Raw genomic sequence first — 16,776 nt, forward strand, 5'->3', positions numbered from 1 at the left:
GCGGTATATACTGCCACCTACTGCTTATTATCAACAGCGTGGCCTTTGAAATCACTTATAACCCCCTCAGTCTGTTTTCCCAAGAAAATGATCACCATCTTCGTGTACGCGTGGCGTGTAAATCCACTCAGCTGTTGTTGTGAGCGTAAACACAGCCAGGCTCCAGGATCAAGCTGTTATGTCGTACCAGTCAAGTAGGCTAGTCAAGACACTAAATCCGTCATTAATGATATAAATACTTATTTGTTGATGTTGTCAAAGGCTTTGCATACAGTAAACAATTCTGCAAATATCTGGAGTTTATTTAGCAGTTAAAGTCAAAAATAGCTTACAATTCATACTTCCCTACCGCCATCTAGTGGTAGTTGTTGGGTATTTGCGTTCACATTTTAGACATCAGTTTAGCTGACTCATGGATTGACTAGCTGGTAAATTTGCCATGGACACCTCTGCTGGCTTAGTCTAGACCTTTTCTTTTATTAAACATAACATGAAATTAAGTAATTTGTGTTATTTTACAGGAATCAAGTGACTCACAACTAGGCTACTAGGCCATGTTGTTATGCACTATGTAGGTTTTCAGATTTAGTTTATGCAAATGTTTAATCAAGGGATTAGTTATTCATGATATGAAATTTCACATGCTAGTGACTGATCCTTCATAAAACTCAGCATATTAGCAAAAGATTAAAAGCTGGTTGAGAGGAGGGTTGGTTGTTTTTGAACTATGGTGGCTATTTTTGCACTTAAGGAAGTAAACTGGGAAAAGGATGAAGTAAGAAAGTGGTTTGTTTTTCTTAAACAACAAGAAGACAGTGTCCCACAGTCTCCCCCGAAGCTATTTGCCCTTTATAAATCCGTTTTCAGTCCGTGATTTAATTACTCTGGTCTTTATCAGCCTTTTCCTCCACAGCACATGAAACAAAATGACAGGCAGGCATCTTCTTTAGCTTGTGCTGTATTTTATAAGATGCAGCGTTATATGCTAATTACGTTAAATAAATAAACATTTAAATTGTTAAAGATATATTTTTAGAGAAAAAAATAAATATGTGTGTGGTTTTGATTTATTTATTCATTCATTCTCAGAAAATATATCCTTAATTATTGTTTATTTTTGTTTTAGTCCTGGTTTTAGTCACTGGTTAGTCAATACATTTTGACTATCCACTGATACAATAAGTTAAAATATCATACTACAAAACTTTTTTCCATAAAAGTATAATAATTGACAGTAATTATATTATATTATACAAATAAGAGGTTTATGATTTATTTGAAATAATAAAAACATACTAATAGTTATTATTGTTATTATTATTATTATAAATTACTTCCATATTTTGTAAAGTAAAACTATAATAATGTGCAGTGATTATTATAATATATATATATATATATATATATATATATATATATATATATATATAGATAGATAGATAGATAGATAGATAGATAGATATAGATATATATATATATATAGATATAGATATATAAAATAAAATTTTAGGATATGTAAAATGTAGGATATTATAATAAGGGAAATAATGTTTAGAAAAATACTTGTAAATCATCTTTTAGATTATATTGAATTCAGACTGTATTATTTATAAGAAAACTTCACTGCATATGACATTTTTCTGATTTTGTGGTTATGTGTTTGGAAACTGGCAGTATACAACATATTAATAATACATAATGTGGTGGCAACAAGAATTTCACTAAAACTCCAGCTAAATATTACCATACAGGGCCTCTCAAGACTGCAACTTATGTCTTATTAACTTCTCAGGTTACTCATACAGGGCTGCATAATTCCATAATGACAATTACGATGACTTGAAAACAATCCGTAGAAGTTTGGAATCCAGTTTGAACTACAACAGTTGCATTCAGATATGTAAAACATTGACTTTCTTGTTTCAAAAAACACAACCACCAATATATATTTACCCATAATAAACCAGAAAACAATGTACACTAGCATTGTTTCACATTCAGAGAACATTGACTAATATAGTGACTAAAACAAGGCCCACGGAACAATTCTAGAGCTTTCCATAAAAAACATGTGATGAAGAGAAACAAACAGCAATTGATAAGTTTTTTTTCTCAGGACAGAGCCGTTTTTTATTTTGAGAGCAATTTTTGGCACTTACTTCGAATGTTGAGTCCGTGGCGCCCTGGTTTCTTAACACAATGTCACGCTTTTGGTCCTGTTGAGTGAGATGCATAGCTGACCTGTAGGTTTGGGCAGCAGTGAGGCAGCGGTCACTCTTCTAAGTTGAGAGAGAGAGAGAAACTGGCCTTTGCAGTCGGCTGGTCAAGCTGGTCGTCAAGGAAACCGGAGCTGTGCCTTCGTTACATGTGCCTTGAACTCAGCATTTGTGTAATCGGCTGCTTGACTGAGGGTTTTGGAGTCATGTGCCTGCCCGAGGACGGCTGCTGCGGACACTGATAGGGCCGCAGGACCACGCGAGTGCTTCCAGTGTTTGTGTTGATTTCAGGCATATTAAAGCAACCCTGACTGAGCCTGACTGAGGAGGACCGGTGCAACAGGAATCATGCTGACTGGAGCAGTGAAAATCATAAATCTGTGCTCCAATTCGGGAGACGCTGTGAAACAGAAACCGTGAGAATTAACCCAGCGTTAATCAAGAACCGAACAGAAGCTCTTATTATCTACCTAAGGCTTAAAACGTGCGTCTTTATATTCAACAGCCATTAACTGATATAATGATAAAATGTCAGCTTGAACTACTTATGTCTGCTTTGTAAGTAGACACAGGATGAATTAAAGTTCATCAGTTAACAGGTTTTCAGAGTCTTTCCTATCAAATGTATTTTACATTATTATTGTTATTTAAAACTTTCAATAAATATAGGGAAAATTGAACTATAATGTGCAAAAGAATTTTAAATAATAATAATATAAATTACTTCCATAAAACTTTTCAGTTAAAGTATAATAAAGCACAGTAAGTATATTATATTATATTACATTTAATGATATTATTATTATTATTATTATTGTTGTTGTTGTTGTTGTTGTTGTTATAAATTACTTCTATAAATCTTTTTCAGTAAAAAATATAATCTGCACTTATGTTATTATTGTATTATATTATATTATTTTACAATTAAGAGGTTTATTATTGCTTTTATATAATAATAAAAATAATTAAATAACAAAAACAAAAAACAACAATAATATTTTTATTATTATTATTATTAATTACTTGCATAAAACTTTTTTCCGTAAAAGTATAATAATGTGCTTTAACTATATTATATTATATGATGTTATATTATATTACATTATATTACAGTTGAGAGGTTTATTATTGATTTTACATAATAATAATAGTTCAACATTATATTCTATTCTATTACAGTATATTATATTACAATAAAGAGATTTATTATTGATTATTATATGAGATTTATTAATAATAATAAGTTATATTATTATTATTATTATTATTATAAATTACTTTCATAAAACATTTTTCAGTAAAGTATAATAATGTGCATTATAATATATTATATTATATTACAATTAAGAGTTTTATTATTGATAATAATTCTAATAGTGTATTATTGCTTATTAATTACAATTAGTTAATTATTACTTTCATATTATTATTATTGTTGTTATTATTATTATAACTTAATTCCATTAAAAAAATTCTGTAAAAAATATAATAATGTGCAGTTATTATATTATATTACATTATACATTACAATTAAGAGGTTTATTATTTTAAATGATAATAATATTAAAAGTTTATTATTATTATTTTTATTATTATTATTAATTACTTCCATATTATATTATGAGGTTTATTATTATAAACTACTGCCATACTTTTTTCAGTAGATATTATATTAATGTGCAGTAATTTTTTATATTATATTATATATTACAATTAAGAGTTTTTTATTTTATTATTATTATTATTTTAAATAATAATAATATTAAAAGTTTATTATTATTATTACTTCCATTCAAAAAATTTGTAAGTTGTCAGCAACACATCCAGGCTGTCAGAAAAAAAGTTGTAAAAGTATAATAATGTGCAGTAATATTATATTATATAACTTATACGAGATGTATTATTTTTATTTAATATTTTAAATAATAATAGTTTATTATTATTATTATTAATTATTTTCATAAAAAATCTGTAATATAATAATGTGCACTAATTATATTATATAACAAGTAAGAGGTTTATTACTTTTATTTTAAATAATAATAATAATAATAGAATAGCTATAATAATATAATAGCTAATAATAGAAGAATAGCTTCGGCTTCCTTTCTTTTCGCTGCAAATTAGTGCACATGCAATTTGTATGACAAGCTTTTTGCGGGCTACCATTTTTTTTTTTATAGTAATACCAGTCTCACGTGAGAACTTCCACGCCTGACCTCGCGTTGTTTCCATGTCACTTCTCACGTGTGTTTGGTTATGAGACGTAGTTTGCGGACCGGGACAAAGTTGTCGGCGATTCTTCCTATTGTAAAGTCATGCAGTGTGAAACCCCCTGTCGCCGATCCATCGCGCAGCGTGAACACAGCAGCGACAGAATGCTACCCCAGATAGTCATGCAGTGTGAAAACATCTGTGACGCGATTACTTTGAAAATCGTGCAGTCTGAACCAGCAAAATTTAATCAGAAAGACCATGATATTGACCAGTCTTGTCCAGTTTTACTTGTGAGGAACATAGCAGTGCTGATCTACCAACTGGACCAGCACCAAACCACATGAATCAGCCCAGACCAGAAAAACTGACTGCAGTCTTTTTTTACAAACTGAAAAACTGTCATTTTGTGGAATCATCATTACATGCAATATCATTCTGATTACATCAGTTCAGACCCTCTTTGCTCTAAATGTCTTTTCACTGTCACAGTTCTAACTGATTAACAGTATGTCAGAATCCCTCACAGCTGCTCACTTTAAACCGTCTTGTCATTATGGCTTTGTATTTGTCTGCTGGATTGATATGTGAAAGGATCAATCGACCTCTTTAACCCCTTTTTAACAGACATCATTTTGCCCCCCTCATCAGCCATCAGCCAGATAAAATACTGCCAATCAATAGATTACATTCAACAAAGGCTTTATAAACTCATCAGAACAGGACGACTGACAGCCGCTCTGAGTTTGTCGTCATAATCTGGGTGAAAGGTGACAGCAGCTCCTTTCACAGGGTCAGAGTGACGCATTAAAGATGTTCAGATGTGATTTGTGTAACTTTTCGCCTGGAATTTTACTGTTTGTGTCTTTTGCTTTTTCAAGCATGGTCCCCAACCCCCTATGCCGAACAGCTGGACAGATGTCTAAATATATTCATCTTTTTTTTCCATGGTTAAAAACTAAAATTCTTCAAGGTTATGCTTTTTAAAACATTTGCTAATAACTGCAAATGCTTCCTATTCCCTTTTTGTTTCTTTTATCGGAATTGCCTTTTTAATGATCACAATATATGACAATTCTCAATTAATTAATTAGTGATTATAATATAACATAACATTAGGGTGACCATATTCTGAGAATCCAAAAAGAGGACCCCCCCCACACCTCCGTGAAGTTGGCACCCCATAAAAAGAAATAATGACCAAAACTATGCCATTCGTTAGTGCTACGTTTGTGCTGATTTGTGCCGCAAAAACGAATGTTTGTGCTGGTTTGTTGTTTAAGATATTAAACATTATTTTTTTGACCGTATGACGTCACTTTCCACCCCATGTTGTCCAAATCGCTCCAAACCGGCGCAGTTCGTTTGTGCTCGATTTGTGCCCGTTTGTGCCGTTAAAATAAACACTGTATCTGTTTTCCTTCCCTAGATATAACCAAAATATTGTCGGGGCTGTGACGTCACTCTCCACCCCAGTTCCTCTAAATCACACAAAACTGGTGTCATTCGTTTGTGCTCGATTTGTGCCGATTTGTGCCGTTGAAATGAACGTCAAATATATTTCCATTTCTTAGAAATAACAAAAACAATTCGGGGCAGTGACGTCACTCTCCACCCCATGTCGTCCAAATCTTTCCAAACCGGTGCCGTTCGTTTGTGCTCGATTTGTGCCCGTTTGTGCCGTTAAAACAAACCTGGTATCTCCGAGCCCTTCTTAAATATAATGGGGGAAATACTTGTTTGGGACTTTTACGTAACTCTCCACCCCATATCGTCTAAATCTAGCCAAAAGGTGCCATTCGTTTGTGCTCGATTTGTGCCCGTTTGTGCCGCTAAAATAAACATTGCATCTAATTCTCTTCCTTAGAAATAAACAAGCAGGGTGTTTTATAGCATATTTTACACGGAGCTCCTGCAGATTTACACTGCACTTACAGTGTATAAATAATATTATGAGATGAATAATAATAATAAAAAAGAAATTAGAACAGAAACATGAAATTACAGAAAAAAAAAATACAATGACACTTTTGAATGTGAAACTAAATTGCCAATAGATGACAGCATGCTCCTGTTTTAATGAGTGAGTCGTAAGTCATTAATTCAATGGAGGTATTAAACACGCTGATTCTGGAAGGAAGAACTGTTTTTATTAATGGGTCAGTGAATTACAAATAGAACCGGTTTGTAGTCCAAATCGCCTCAACCCGGTGCTTCTACAGTATTTCTATACTCTTTGATATTACGTGGGAACGACATCCTTATGTCGTGAGACTATAGATGCAACGATGAGGGAGCGACATGCATTTCTCGAGGCCACGAGTTAAGTACATAAACAAACCTGCGTGACCATAGTACCCCCGATTAGATAGGTTTATTAATATTTTATTTTGAGTTAATGACTGTATCAATTATTCTAGAAATTAATACAATATTAAATTATTATATTAACAATAGGCGATGCTGTCTGTGCACGACGTAGAGAGCATTCAAAAGTTTATCATGAATAAATAAAGCGCATCAAATAAAATGGCCCTACAAGAAATATTTTATGCATCCCACAATCTTGTCCATTAACTGATCCTATTTTTTCCGTAATATTTGTATTATTCGTTTATATTCGTTATTTTTCCTTTTATTTCGATTTCTTTACTCAACGTTCTTAATGTAAATGATACTGTAAATGCTGGACATGCCAGTAAAGCTTTGATTATGCTATATGACTGGGATTTTTACTGGAATGCAGTTTATATGTTGAATTTAACATATATTTCATTTTATTTCGTCAAATTATAACGTATATAAATAGTGTTTCATTGACAAGTGAATCATTAACGTAGTTTCATTTGTAAATCGTTTATGGTCACACACAGGCATAAATACAATCATAAAAACAAAACTATTGGCATAATTGTCGTTCACAATATTTGCTAAATATATGGCAAATAACATATAGTCTACACAACGTCAAGATAAAGCGATACACAATAAATAAAAAATATAGCTCTAAGTCACTTATCATTTATTTTTATTATTATTATTATTATTATTAGGCTATTATTATTTTATTATTATTCTATTATTAACTGGTTAGGGCTATATTTTTTCACGCCTGACGATTAGCTACCAATTAAGTTTTGACTTTATGATTGCATTTACACCCGTGTGTGACGATAAACGAAAATGTTTTTATTTATAAATGAAACTATAGTCTACATGGATGATTCATTCCTCAGTGAAACACTATACTATTATATAGTCTAGTCTATATAGACGAAACAAAATAAAATATATGTTCAATTCAATTAACTTTAAAACTACAGTAAAAATCAGTCATAGCCTAATAGCCGTTTATAAACGAAAATTAAAATATATACAATAATAATAGGCTAATCATAATAGAAATTACTACTACTAGCCTACAACTGCTAATAATAATAATACGAAAAAAAGACGATCAGTTAATAGAAGGAATGTCATGTAGGCGTATTCTGTGTGACGATAAATGATTTCCAAATGAAACTACTTGAATAATTCACTCTTCAGTGAAACACTATATTTGTCTATTAATTAGACTAAATAACTTAAGCTACAATAGATGGTAAATTCAACCTTTAAACTGCATTCCAGTGCAAACCCCAGTCATAGAACCTTACAGTATTAGGCTACATTAAAAAAAAATAAGTAAAGAGATCGAAATAAAAGGAAAAATAACGAATATAAACGAATAATACAAATATTACGGAAAAAATAGGATCAGTTAATGGACAAGATTGTGGGATGCATAAAATATTTCTTGTAGGGCCATTTTATTTGATGCACTTTATTTATTCATGATAAACTTTTGAATGCTCTCTACGTCGTGCACAGACAGCATCGCCTATTGTTAATATAATAATTTAATATTGTATTAATTTCTAGAATAATTGATACAATCATTAACTCAAAATAAAATATTAATAAACCTATCTAATCGGGGGTACTATGGTCACGCAGGTTTGTTTATGTACTTAACTCGTGGCCTCGAGAAATGCATGTCGTTCCCTCATCGTTGCATCTATAGTCTCACGACATAAGGATGTCGTTCCCACGTAATATCAAAGAGTATAGAAATACTGTAGAAGCACCGGGTTGAGGCGATTTGGACTACAAACCGGTTCTATTTGTAATTCACTGACCCATTAATAAAAACATTTCTTCCTTCCAGAATCAGCGTGTTTAATACCTCCATTGAATTAATGACTTACGACTCACTCATTAAAACAGGAGCATGCTGTCATCTATTGGCAATTTAGTTTCACATTCAAAAGTGTCATTGTATTTTTTTTTTCTGTAATTTCATGTTTCTGTTCTAATTTCTTTTTTATTATTATTATTCATCTCATAATATTATTTATACACTGTAAGTGCAGTGTAAATCTGCAGGAGCTCCGTGTAAAATATGCTATAAAACACCCTGCTTGTTTATTTCTAAGGAAGAGAATTAGATGCAATGTTTATTTTAGCGGCACAAACGGGCACAAATCGAGCACAAACGAATGGCACCTTTTGGCTAGATTTAGACGATATGGGGTGGAGAGTTACGTAAAAGTCCCAAACAAGTATTTCCCCCATTATATTTAAGAAGGGCTCGGAGATACCAGGTTTGTTTTAACGGCACAAACGGGCACAAATCGAGCACAAACGAACGGCACCGGTTTGGAAAGATTTGGACGACATGGGGTGGAGAGTGACGTCACTGCCCCGAATTGTTTTTGTTATTTCTAAGAAATGGAAATATATTTGACGTTCATTTCAACGGCACAAATCGGCACAAATGGAGCACAAACGAATGACACCAGTTTTGTGTGATTTAAAGGAACTGGGGTGGAGAGTGACGTCACAGCCCCGAAAATATTTTGGTTATATCTAGGGAAGGAAAACAGATACAGTGTTTATTTTAACGGCACAAACGGGCACAAATCGAGCACAAACGAACTGCGCCGGGTTGGAGCGATTTGGACAACATGGGGTGGAAAGTGACGTCACACGGTCAAAAAAATAATGTTTAATATCTTAAACAACAAACCAGCACAAACGTTCGTTTTTGCGGCACAAATCAGCACAAACGTAGCACTAACGAATGGCATAGTTTTGGTCATTATTTCTTTTTATGGGGTGCCAACTTCACGGAGGTGATACACATCTATATTTGCAGTACACAAGCTGCGGTTCAGCTGCGCGCGACAAACGCTGGCAGTGTGAAAGCAAAATAGATGCGCGCTGCTTCTGCTCTGCTTACGTGCCGCGCACGCGCTGCTTACGTCCTGCATACGCGTGCAGTAGTGATGCGCGGGTCGTCTCATAACCCGCGGGTCGGGTTGGGGCGGGTAAAGAAACTGTCACTTTATTTGCGGGTCGGGTTGGGGCGGGTCATTAAAAACAAAATTAAATAAAAAAAAATCAATATGTTGCGTGCAATTCCCTATAGCCTATATTACATATTTGGGAATATCTATTTTCATATTTTATTAAGTTCTTTAATAAGGTTATCAACACGTCACGTCACGAAAGCGCCAAGCAGCTCCCGCTGCCAGCCACAAGCGCATCAAGCGAACGCACATTCAGCTCTGCAGGCCTGGTGCTATGCGTATTTAAATGTCCTCTGATGCGCATTATCCTGCATTAGCCAAAATCATGACAGTCAACCACATCCAGTCATATGTGAATGAATGTAAATATTCGCTAAAAACACACAATAAAGACAGCAATGATGTAGTCAGGACTGTGGCATCGGCTTGCTTTGAAATGTATTTGGTGATTGCGCCCGCTGCGTCTCCTGCACCCTAGTCATTTTAAACAGTACATAATAATGAAAACAATATCTTACAAATAAAAAGAAGCAGATTTTCATGATCAGAACTTCCTTAAACCAGTGAACCTTTAAACCTTTCAGTCCAAGGATCCAGTAAACGAATGCGTTCAAATAGAAAGTTCAAAACGATATTCATAAATGAAGCATATATATATACCCACATTTCTTCCGGCACCACTAACGTTACACCACTGATTATCTTGTTATTAATATGATTTGATCTATGGTTCATATTCATAACCGTACAGTATTGTTGCCAGTTTAAAGGGCGAAAAGCACTTTCGGTTTTCATTTGCATTATGCAGTAGGCTATGTCTATTTAATTGTCGCGGGTGCGGGGCGGGGCGGGTTGTAAAAATAGATACAGTACTGCGGGGCGGGCTGGGGCGGGCCAAATAATTTCATAATTGCGGGACCCGCGGGTTGAAAAAAACCCCGACCCGCGCATCACTAGCGTGCAGTGTGAAACCGGCGTTAAATACGTAGGCTAAGCGTCGTTCTAACATCTGGCACGGACGTCTCGGCGACGTCTGCCAGATGAGCAAAAGCCCTCTGCCAGACATCTCCCAGATGAAAAAGACGACGTCGCATAGACGTCTCCGCGACATGCCTGTGCTATCTGGGTACTGATTTATAAGCTCTAATATTTTATACAATGAAAATGAGTAGCATAAACATATATGACTATCATAAATAATATCAGTTATACGGATTCATAGCTTTTGACACATAACTGCAGACTCCTGTGCTAATCCGCAGAAACAATCAAACACGAGTTCAACAACTCACCAAGACAACCCAAAATTGTTGGTTTAGGATGCAGACCAGATAAATGTTACTATTTCGTAAATTTTGGCATCTTTGAAATCAAATTTGAACAAGTTTAACACAGTTAATCACTCGCTGCTTTTCCTCTTTGACCGTTATTTTCAAATGATGAGCGCTACTATTGATGGGTCGTTCTTGAACGATTCGTTCATTTTGAACGAATCTTTATGTGACTCGAGAAGAACGAGTCGTCTCTGGGAGTGATTCGTTCAGTCGCGCATGCGCAATTGCGCAACTATGAACCAAGGACTCAAACCCGAAGACTCGAGAGATGAACTAATCAATTCTGTTTCCGGCTCAGGCAGCATAGGTAAAGAGTATGGGGCTGTCACGTGATGAACGAACGACTCAAACCCGAAGACTCGAGAGATGAACTAATCAATTCTGTTTCCGGCTCAGGCAGCATAGGTTAAGCGTATGGGGCTGTCACGTGATGAACGAACGACTCGGACCCGAAGACTCGAGAGATGAACTTATCAATTCTGTTTCCGGCTCAGGCAGCATAGGTTAAGCGTATGGGGCTGTCACGTGATGAACGAACGACTCTGACCCGAAGACTCGAGAGATGAACTAATCAATTCTCTTTCTGGCTCAGACTGCGTTAGTTAAGCTTATATGGGGTTGTCACGTAATGAACGAACGACTCGAACCCGGACAGATAGAAGTGAGGGAGCTAATCATGAAGACCCAGGTAAACAATGCATCAATCTTTTGTTTCTAATAGCTTATAGTTTTGTCTTGTTTGTAGTGTGATCAACGTTATATAAACGTGTATGAGCATTACATGTGTTATGGAAGTAAAACGTAGCTTTTTAATTATATTTTGGTAAAATGAACGAAATGACTCAAAAAAAGATTCGTTCATTTTGCTGAACGAGACTCAAAGATCCGAGTCGGTAAAATGATCCGAACTTCCCATCACTAAGCGCTACAGTTGCAGGCGCGCTACATTTTGGATTTCTTAAAGGGGCCACATCAGCACAATACCGTATATAGATGTTCGTGTTTCTGTGAATTCTTAGTCGCATGTAATACATTTGAACTAATTCGTACATTATGAAATATCATATTTATTATCTTTGCCTTACTTTAATATTATGAATTTCAATAAATACATATTATGTGTTTATATTGTGTGTATTCATATAGGCTGCAATTTATTGTGGGTTACAGGTGCACATAAGCATGCAGTGTTACTCTAAAAAAGTAAAATTAAAAAAGTAATTAATCAACAGAATAAAATAAGATCATACAGGAGAAAGTGAAATTTCGTTTAAAAATGAATATGTCCAGTAAGATTCTATGAATCAATAAAAGATCCTACAGGACAAAGTGAAATCCCATTAAATAAAACACTGTCCAATAAGATTCTAAAAATCAAGGAAAATCCTACTGTCACAATCCAGGTGGGGTTGAGGAGTGGAAAATGATGAGGAGAACCGGAGTAGAAGAACAAATAAAGATTTATTAAATAAAACACAGTAACTAATACAAACAAAACAAAACCGGGAGTATAAGGTGAGCACATGTACACAAGCAAACAGAGGCAACAGTTAGCATTGACGGACAAATGGGGAGTGCACACACAGATTCTAAAATACACTGAAACGGGGGTGTGGTCACTAACAAGATAAGATAACGAGGAGGAAATACAAATATGGGCAAGACTAGACTAAATGAGACAGAACTAAAGGGGAAGACAAGGACTAAACCATTAGAACTAGAAACATGGGGGAAAAACACTTGGGAAACAGAACAGAACAGGACAAGACACAGACATAATCCTGACATTACCCCCCCCCCTCCCCCGAAGGCGCGTCCCGCGCCTAATAACATCCAAAGGTGAGGGAGGGTGGGCGCCCTGGAGACCGCTAGGGAGGACACAGGGGACATAGAGGTGGTCTCCAGGGTGGATCAGGGATCTCAGGTGGCCATGGCGGGTCTGGGGGTTCAGGAAACCATGGCCGGGTAAACAGTCCAGGTGGCCATGGTGGATCTGGCGGCTCAGGCAGCCATGGCCGGGACAATAGTTCAGGAGGCCATGGCGGATCTGGAGGCTCAGGAAGCCATGGCCGGGACAATAGTTCAAGAGGCCATGGCGGATCTGGAGGCTCAGGAAGCCATGGCCGAGTAAACAGTTCAGGTGGCCATGGCCGGGTAAACAGTCCAGGTGGCCATGGCCGGGTAAACAGTCCAGGTGGCCATGGCCAATCAGGGGAGTAGCCCCCCCCCAAAATTTTCTTGGGGGAACCTGGGGTATAGTCCACACAGGAGAGCACAGAAGGGCGCGCAGGGGAGAGCTCCGGCTCAGGAGGACGCGCTGGAGACAGCTCCGGCTCTGGAGGGTGCGCATGAGAGAGCTCCGGCTCTGGAGGGCGCGCAGGAGAGATCTCCGGCTCTGGAGGGCGCGCAGGAGAGAGCTCCGGCTCTGGAGGGCACGCTGGAGGCAGCGTTGGCTCTGGAGGGCGCTCTTGAGGAGCGGCTCTGGACGGCGCGTGCTCTGGGCGGCGCTCTTGAGGAGTGGGCTCTGGAGGACTGTACGACCCCAGCGGAGACTCTGGCAGAGCAGGCTCTGGGCGAGCGGTCACTGAAGGACGCTCTGGTGGCGCAGTCACAGGAGGACGCTCTGGCGGCGCAGTCACTGGAGGGCGCTCTGGCGGCGCAGTCACTGGAGGGCGCTCTGGCGGCACAGTTACTGGAGGGCGCTCGGGCGGCGCAGTCACTGGAGGGCGCTCGGGCGGCGCAGTCACTGGAAGGTGCTCTGGCGGCGCATTCACTGGAGGTCTGGGCGGAACCAGCGAAGACTCTGGAAGGCTGAGCGGTACCAGCGGAGACTCTGGAAGGCTGGGCGGAACCAGCGGAGACTTCGACTTGGCGGTCGCCATCTTGGGTGCAGACACAGGTTTGGTGCCCATCTTGGCCCGGGGACTCAGGCTTGGCGGCCATCTTGGCCAGGAACTCAGGAATGGCGGTCATCTTAACCGGGAACTCAGGCTTGGCGGCCATCTTGGCCGGGAACTCAGGAACGACGGCCATCTTGACCGGGAACTCAGGTTTGGCGGCCATCTTGGCCGAGGGTTCAGGAACGACGGCCATCTTGACCGGGAACTCAGCAACGGCGGCCATCTTGGCCGGGAACTCTGGAACGGCGGCCATATTGACCGGGAACTCAGGTTTGGCGGCCATCTTGGCTGAGGGTTCAGGAACGACGGCCATCTTGGCCGGGAACTCAGGCTTGGTGGCCATCTTGGCACATGTACACAAGCAAACAGAGGCAACAGTTAGCATTGACGGACAAATGGGGAGTGCACATACAGATTCTAAAATACACTGAAACGGGGGTGTGGTCACTAACAAGATAACAAGATAACGAGGGGGAAATACAAATATGGGCAAGACTAGACTAAATGAGACAGAACTAAAGGGGAAGACAAGGACTAAACCATTAGAACTAGAAACATGGGGGAAAAACACTTGGGAAACAGAACAGAACAGGACAAGACACAGACATAATCCTGACACCTACAGGACAAAGTGAAGTTCTATCAAAATAAATCGTAATGTTTATTAGGATTCTACAAGACAAAGTGAAATTCCATTAAAATGAATCGTAATGTCCAATAGGATTCTAAGAATCCAATAAAATTCTACAGGACAAAGTGAAATTCCATTAAAATAAATCGTAATGTTCAATAGGATTCTAAGAATCCAATAAAATCCTACAGGACAAAGTGAAATTCCATTAAAATAAATCGTAATGTTCAATAGGATTCTAAGAATCCAATAAAATCCTACAGGACAAAGTGAAATTCCATTAAAATAAATCGTAATGTCCAATAGGATTCTAAGAATCCACTAAGATCCTAAAGGATAAACTGAAATTCCAACAGGATTTTTTGACAAGGGTTAATTAAAATAATGGGAGGGGGTGTTTTAATAAAACGACGGATATACGACATGAATTAGACATTTGGCAGATGTGTGAACGTTTTAATTCATTTAAATCTTAAATACGTAGGCTAAGCGTCGTTCTTACATCTGGCACGGACGTCTCGGTGACGTCTGCCAAATGAGTAAACGCCCTCTGCCAGATGTAAAAGACGACGTCGCATAGATGTCTCTGCGACGTGCCTGTGTTATCTGGGAACCAAACTCAGAAACGCGATGCAAACACACAAATGCGCTGCAAACACAGGAATGTGCTGCAAACAAAGAAACGCGCTGCAAACACAGGAACGTGCTGCAAACACACAAATGTGCTGCAAATACACATGAACGCGCTGCAAACACACAAATGCGCTGCAAACACACAAATGCACTGCAAACACAGGAACGCGCTGCAAACACACAAATGCGCTGCAAACACACAAATGCACTGCAAACACAGGAACGCGCTGCAAACACACAAATGCGCTGCAAACACAGGAACGTGCTGCAAACACACAAATGCGCTGCAAACACAGGAACGCGCTGCAAACACACAAATGCGCTGCAACCACAGGAACGCGCTGCAAACACACAAACGCGCAGCAAACACAGGAACGCGCTGCAAACACACAAATGCGCTGCACACACACAAATGCGCTGCACACACAGGAACGTGCTCCAAACACACAAATGCGCTGCAAACACAGGAACACGCTGCAAATAGCACGGACCACAACGGAAATGTTTCAGGGGGACCTCAAAAAGTGGTCAGCGCAGAGGTGTTGGGGGTGAACTAAAAGGTGATAGTTCAACGACAATACCTCAGCTCTGACCAACAGCCACTGAACAAATAACCTGGGGCCGGATTCACAAAACATTCTTAAGAAGAAATTTCTTCTTAACTGCCATTTTCTTCTTATTTTTTAAAATAAGAAAAAAGTTAAGAATATTTTGTATTCCCAAAAAAATCATCTTAAGAATATTCTTATCTTTTTACTTAAGATTGTTCATAAGACAAAAATTAAGAAAATTCAAATTCTTGAAAAGAATCTTCTTAAAAACCATCGTAAATAACTTCTTAAAGTTAGGATAGCCTGAGACTTAAATCCCAAATAGTAAGAATTATTTAATTAATTGATTGGGTTATTTCAAATTAACTGTTATATTTAAGCATTGCAACACTACTAGCTACATATAATACATTTTAGGACTATTAATAGAGATGAGCACGAGTTCGCTGAAGTGATCAATGACTGATAATGTAAACAATGATCTGTCATGATTAGCGTATGACCCTACTTTCTGCCGACATCAAAACTTAGTAGCAACTATACAAAATCGAGTCAGATAGGGAGGTTTAATTAAAAAATTTTTAATTTACTTGGCCTATAAATACGACATAATCTTTGGCCGTATTTAGCGCATATGTGCAGGACGCGTTTGCTGTAGCAGCGCACATACATAACGGAAGCGTTCATTCAGACGAGGGAACAAAAAACAACACAAAAGTGAATAAACTGATCGCCAAAGCTTAAGACAGACCCTTTAAAAGTAACGGTTCAAAAACACGGCGCATTAAAAACATGAAGCCGAGCGCCAGTCATGGTCGTGACGAAAATGTTCGTAGGCTACTTATTATTAGGATAATCTGCAGAAACCGCAAAAAAGACGTTGAAGTGTTTATAAATGCGTCTTCAGCCATGTATTCACTCAGATAGATGTATCATTTTTTTCTTA

This window comes from Garra rufa, chromosome 25, assembly GCF_049309525.1.
Source record: "Garra rufa chromosome 25, GarRuf1.0, whole genome shotgun sequence".
Lineage (NCBI taxonomy): Eukaryota > Metazoa > Chordata > Actinopteri > Cypriniformes > Cyprinidae > Garra > Garra rufa.